We start from the raw sequence: 7200 nt of genomic DNA on the forward strand, positions 1-7200 counted from the left end.
CTTTGGCTTCATCTTTTTCACAATGCACAGATTCATCTATTTGATTCATTGTTAATCATAGACTGCAGGAACAATGATCCAGACTCTACTCACAGGGCTCCTGTTGCACAATCAGCTAATGACATGGGGTAAAGACCTCTTTTTGAAAAGCCTCACATTTTTAGGGCCTGAGCACTGACGTCTGAGCCGAGGACCCATATAATCCCTATAGAATTGTTATTATTGGCGCAATACATCGCTTTTTTGTATGCCTCAACGTTTCTGGAAAGTAGATTTTCTTTCCCGACAAGTTGTCAGCTCTTTGGCCATTTTTTGCACGTTTACATTTAAAGGGGGCTTTCTAAATCAGGCAGAGCTGGTGTTATGGCTGCTTTACTTGTCTACTGGAGTTCATGAACTGTCTTGAGACCAGAGATATTGCGTATTTGTTGAATCAAAACAAACAAACATGACTGGACAAGTTTTTCAACTTGATATAACTACTCTATGTTCTGCACACTTGTTCCTGCTTGTAATAAAGGTATATTTTATTGTATTCTGCCCTTTAGCCATATTGCAAGGCTCAACTTGTAGTTCCTAATCACTGCTGAAATGGTTTTATCTTTGATTGGCTACATTACAACAAACTCTAGTAGGCATTCTAAGACAGTTTAATTTTGTAGTGTGTAGTCATTGCAACATTTCAAACATTTAAAAATGACTTTATTTGAAAAAAAAAACAACTCTTAAATTTCACATAATAAATATACAAACTCTAATTTTTAGTGCAAATCATTGTTCAGTAGTACCGTTACATGTATCATTGGTTGTAGAGCTGCTCTAACAAAGACAAGTGTCTAATCCAGTACACGTCCTGTAGGTTAGACATTATCATAATGTCCATACTTAGGAATGGAAGCAGGATATTTATAATCCACAGCGATTGGACAATCATTGCCACAAAACTTCATTGTGACCTCAAGGTTCTCCTTATTAGTCAATGTTTTTGGTGACAGGTGATCGTTTCCTGTTGTGGCCTGAGGAGATCTGTCTCTGTGTCTGCTGATCCGAAGAGATCTGTCTCTGTGTCTGCTGGTCTGTTGTGTAGTGATCGTCCTGGACGTACATCAGACCACCAAAGGAGTCCACGATGACATAAAAGACAGCAAGGACACTCAGAGCCGTTCCAATAAAATACAATTTAAGGACTGCTGCCACCATGGCTCCTGTTGTAAAGGCTGTCTGCAAAAGAAAAAGAATGATCAGTTTTTAGGATTATAACACTTACACTCACAACACAGTATTTGATATTATAGATTTAAGGGGATTTTAGGAGGTGTTTTAACTCTGAATAGATATATATATATACTTCGAGCGATAGAATTACTAACAAAGAACTGCTAACAGAGCACTTGTATACTAATAAAGGAATGGCTTATCTATAGCCAGTTGAGTAGCACTTGAAATTGTTGGCTCTATGAAACCTGATGTACTTATATGATTCTGTTTTCTTCAAGGTTGTGTCTTCCTGGTCGAATGTACTTATTGTGAGTCGCTTTGGATAAAAGCGTCAGCTAAATGTAATGTAATGTAATATATTCACATTTTTCAAAAGTAGTCAATAGTCATACATATACGTTTCAGCTAATATTTTTGGATAACATCTACTACAATATGTTAATTCACTCAATGATTTTTAAGTACAGGAATTGTTAGAGGATTTTTTAGAAAGGATGTGTTTATGGAGAAAGCGTATCACACAAGGAAACGACCACAGAAACAGGAAATAGCACATTAGGTTGAAAAGCAACTCAAAGTGGGTCTTATCAGATTTTGACAGCAGGATTGGAGTGCAGTAATTTACTGCACTCCAATCTTGCGTTCAAAAAAAGGTCTAAAAAATGACTGCCAGTAACCTACTATTCAATATTCGTATGTCAAATTCACACGACTCTGATTATTCTTAAAAACATCAGAGGAGTCAGTAACTGTTATTTATCAAATATCCGCCTCTGAAACAATTGTAACAAGAGTTTTGGCAGTTTTGTTCTGCACTTTACAGTACACAAAGTCGACTAAAATCTCGAGTCACTAATCACAGCAGCATCACATCATAGTCTGATCATAGCACATGGCTGTGGAAACGAAACCATAATACAAAACAACATGTCGTAGCGAGAATTTAAATTACGATGTTGTCATTTAATCGGTACCATACTAAAACGAGACCTGCTGTTTTAGTTAGTATAAGAACTTACCAGAAGTTCGGCTGATTTAAAATGTAGTGTTTTATTTTTCCTTCTCTTTTGGTAGGATGAATAAACAGCAACAAACAGCGAAGCATCAGAGAGACCCGCTGAATAATGTCGGTAAAAAAATTATATCGTTTCCTTCTTCATACGCCGATAAACTCCTCATCCAACGGCAGTTGAATCCCTACTGCTGCTATGTGCCTCCTCTCTGCCGTGTATCAAGCACTGAGGTATCAATGACCTCACCATTAAGTATTAGCATTTCCTGAATGTCACACTAAAGACCGGTGGGAGTTCCCCTAAGGTTGGTCAAGCCCATTTCAATCTTTAATGGAGCTATCAGAGGTTTCATCGTTTTATTTTGTCATTTTAGTTTACACAAACCTGCCACAGCATACTGAATTATATGTATTAATGCATGTTAATCAGAGGTGGGATAAGTAGGCTACTTATATTTTCGAGTAAAAGTACCACAGTGCAGGATATTCTGTTAAATCCTGCATTCAAAATGTTACTCAAGTAGAAGTATAAAAGTATCAGCATCAAAATATACTTAAAGTACCAAAAGTAAAAGTACTCATTATGAAAATGTTAATATGTTTTGCCCTTCAGAAAGCCTGAGTCTGCTACTACTCCACAAAATGTCATAACACTCTATTGTATCTGGGGGTGGGATAATAACGCAAAAGTTGTAACATCCTTTTGTGACCTCTGGAAGAAGCTGCACAAAGGTCAGGGGGTCACCTTTGTCAGTAGGATGTATACTCTTGGGACAATAAATGTTTATAAAAATCCACTAAAAAGCGTAGTTGTTGAAATGGAATCTCATGATAGTAATATCTTTGAATACACTCAAATAGAAATACTTTTCCATGGCTCTTCGTCCCACTGGTAAGAGGATGGAGCCATTGGTCTCTCATGAAATCTACCTCGTGCTTTTACATCCTCATTTTGTATCCAGTCATAAGATTGTATCTCATTTGATCAAGGTTAATCAAGGTTAATATTTCTGGACAAATTAAGTATTGAGCAATATGTTTGACGCACTAACCGTAGAAATTGTCTCAGTGACTCACAGCTGAAGGGTGATTGAGCATGAGGTTTATTCATGTTTCATTTTGGTCACGCACATACCTGGGTGAGTTCGCTCAGACCTGTTCCTTCACCAGGATCCACTCTTTGTTAACCTGTCAGGACAATACCTTTTGAAGGGAAAATAAAGTCTAGGGATTTCCAGTTTGTAAACATGCCAGAGCGGAGTTTCCAGAAAATTCCCCAATGAGCAGAGCAAAATGGCAGTGCTGTTCTATCCGTCATGACTTCACTTCCCCTGAGGCTCAGCACAGTTTCTGACGAGTCTCCAGTTAAGGTTGCAACCAGTTGCCAAGAGATCACTGGAAGGATAATAGCACAGATTTAGAACTAACTCATAAATCAACACTATACCTTTGATATAAGACCTTATGACTAATTACCACCATGCTTGGTCATGGCTTACACTTTCTTGTACCCGTGGCACATTCCAAACTTTCAATGCAACATTCCTAGAAGTATGAGTCAAAATAGCTGAGAATTCTGCAATATTTGACTGAAACATGCCTGTTAAGTTGGAAATGACTATCAATGTATTTCCTCTGCGTGTTGCTTTAACCTTTTTCTCCATTTTGGATCATTTCCAGAAAATCATGTCTTGTGAATTTCCTGTTTAAAAAAGAATTGGAGTTGTGTAAGGAGCTTTTAGCGTCTGGACCTACTTAGTTTTCACTGCCAGAAATTGACAGGCAGCCAAAAGTTCAGACTGTTCCCACACAAACATTAACTCCTTTTGTATCTCATTTCACTGCCTTGCTTTTAAGGAGCTCACTCTGAATGAGAAACAAGCGTATCCATTTGAATAAATAAGATACTACCACTAGACAAAAGTTGGCAGTGTTTCAAATAGGCAAACAATTGAAAGGATACAAATCACTAGACTATGAATCACTGTTTTGACACCATTTGACACAGTGTCCATCCAATTGTTTTGAGTTGATCATTAAAATTGAAGAATTTAGCACTTTGTGGTGATTTAAATTAAATAGTTAACAAAAAATGCAATATATTTATGTGGTAGTCACTTATAGTATTTCAAAGTTGCTGTCCAAGGATAAGAAATAGATCTGGGTTAATGTTCAGCAAGTTGACAAATACATCAGTATACAGTAAATCTGTGCAGAACAAGTCTACATCTGCACCTAAAGAAATCCCTTAATCAGGAAATGATAACCGTGTTTTGGGCAATAAGACATTGCATCCACTAGATGTCAGTGTGTGACAGTTAAGATCTCAGATCACAGGTTTCAGGCAGAATAGCCAGAGCACATGTGTTGATCCAGTAAGCCATGAGAGTGTGCCAGTGAGCTAACATGGACAATACAAGGACCCTGAAACTGCAGCAGCTAAATGGAAAAAAAAAAGTGTTCACATGTTCACTTAAACATTATTTAAGGATGCATTCAATTTTAGACTGTCAGTTTGTGGGTTATGAGGGCACTTAAATAGAACAGCCATCACAAAGGAAAGAGTATGAACAGCCTATTTTCTTGAGACCCATTAACTTGTGCAGCATGATGTTGGAAATCTTCTATCAGGAGAAGAAGTAGTCCTTGCAATCTGCTAGGGTTGCAGCATTGGAGCTGGTGACACCAGCAGACTCAATAATATATTTAAGAAGGCTGGTTCTTGTAATTGGCTGCAAACCAGACACCAGACAAGAAGTTGTGGAGGAGAGGATTGTGTAAAACATTGAAACTGCGACAAGCTGTCTTTTAGAACAGCCCAAATACATTTTTAAGACTTTATTTACGCTAGTTTACATATTTCTACCTTACATATATTGTATTTAATCAAACTCTCTCACATGCTAGAGTACTTGATGTTCTCTCTCTGTAAATAAGGCTGCCATGCAGTCTTTTGTGTGCTTTGTACCTAATGGTGAATACAGGGAAGCCCATACGTTCACCGAGATAGGTGGCGATGGACCAGCTTCACATTTTTGCCCGGGGGTTTTTTTGTAGCTCAGGCTGCCCTTTATAGTTTCTCTGACTTTACATAGCTCTTACCAAAGCCACAGATTACATTATATAACTGATCTCTTCAGGCTTTACATGACGAGTGAACTAATCTTGATGTGTTAGATCAAGTTTGACTTAAATACTGTTATTCTGTCTCCTGCACAGCTCATAGCTACTTCTCTTACTCTCTACATCGCCCACAACAAGCTTTCAGGACATTATACCTGTATTTTAATTCATTACATAATAGAAAGGGGTTTTAGTCACTTAGCTGTAGTTCTAGCTGATTACTCTGCTTTATTAGAGTTTGACGTGAAATTGATTTCAAGTCTACTGTAGTTTTAGATCATCTGACCTGAGGTTTCTGCAGGGGTCATTCACAATTAAGGATTGCTCCTTTGTTGGCAATGGTTACCCATGTGTTCAATCGCATGACTCTGATTTGTCGCAGCCAATGACTATCCACACTGCACATGACATTTATTATGATACATTGAATTGAATGAGTGGAAGAACCGTGCACCACCTGACGACATGCATATAAGAAATTAGTGTGCTCCCATCCCTTTGAGTTCATGAGACACTAAGCATTTAATGCCATTGATAACGTGATTTTAAGGTACAACAGCAGCAATTGTCCACCCTCGGAGCAGGAGTTTGTCTATCCGTCTGTGCTATATAGGCTACTTTAGAGTGTCTCCATGTTAGTAAATCCTGATCTGTTATCTGCATTGTGTTGGTGAGGGGTTTCCGTTAGCATGTGTTCAAGATAGTTCTAAGTGGGGGAAGTGGGGAACCTCAGAGGGCTGGCCTAAGAGGATTTTCCATCTTAACGTAGCAACTGTCACAAACAGTCTGTCACCTGGAGGTGATCCCTTTAAGCAGGGTTACAGACACCTCTGTGAATGTGGAGGGGAATCCTTTCCATTAGCTAAACTGTGGACAAGTTGCACAGAAGAAACATGAATTTTGAATCAGTAAATGCATTTATTATATATTCCCTACTGTTTGTACATCCCACAAAGGCAGACGTTAACATTCATGACTGATGTTAGAAAGAAACCATTGACATGGGTGCAACAGGGTGGTGCTGAAAGAAAAAACATGGGTGTACTCTTTTGATTATGTAACACTGACACGTTGGTGCAAGCTTCACTTAGCAGCGTCAAGGTACATTGTATTAGCATGTGGGGCTAACCTCGGCCTCTGTGGTGGTTTTTACATAAGCTCATTGCAAAGCCTCAGTTTCACTCAGCAATGGATTGGACACCCCCGTTTTCTGTGAGGTCTGCACAAAGTGTATAATTTAAGAGTGGTACCTAAAAAACTCTTCCCAAATAATTGCAGAAATGCTAGGTTTGCTGCATGTATTTGGTTTAATGGAGCCCACTCAGATGGATAAAAATAACCCACCACAGTAATGGTCTTGCTGTGAAAATGTGCTGCTCTCTTCGCAGAGCTCATCTCCGCTCCTGTTCATTTTAATTCTGAAATCCTCTTTGTGAAAGTGACGTGGTGCCACCAATAGAAAGCAGGATTAACCCATAGAGAGGGAGCAAGACATAGAGCTTCATGGAGCACTCAGTAGCACTCAACTTGTAGAGAAGCGCTCAGGGCAATGGTGGCTTTATCCTGCGTGTACACACTGTGCAGGGTGCATATACCCTTTCCATTATACCCTTTGCCTTCATGAAAGAAAAACTCCTTCAAGATTTCAAAGACATTAGCCTCTCCACAACAACGCTCTGCTGCTGGCATCATTTCCACGGTGACACCCTCTCAGTGGGAGAATCTCCTAGGTGACGCCCTCTACTGACACGCCTAGAGGTGGCTGGTGTCTTTTTTAGGCAGGTGCATCCTGAGCACGGGCAGACGGAGGAGCCTGACTGGTCTTTTTTCCGTTTTGCTCTGTGTGG

The 7200-nt window shown here is 39.2% G+C and overlaps 1 long non-coding RNA gene across 1 annotated transcript; it reads right to left on the reverse strand.

Moving 5' to 3' along the window:
- Nucleotides 1–680: 680 nt before the first annotated feature.
- Nucleotides 681–2522, reverse strand: LOC104968092 (uncharacterized). The gene is made up of 2 exons (XR_800784.1): nucleotides 2238–2522; nucleotides 681–1221 (listed from the first exon to the last, which is right to left on the reverse strand). It is a non-coding gene; the product is annotated as an uncharacterized lncRNA (long non-coding RNA).
- Between the last annotated feature and the right edge of the window lie 4678 nt (nucleotides 2523–7200).

Source organism: Notothenia coriiceps, unplaced genomic scaffold (assembly GCF_000735185.1).
Source record: "Notothenia coriiceps isolate Sejong01 unplaced genomic scaffold, NC01 NC01_scaffold00038212, whole genome shotgun sequence".
NCBI lineage: Eukaryota > Metazoa > Chordata > Actinopteri > Perciformes > Nototheniidae > Notothenia > Notothenia coriiceps.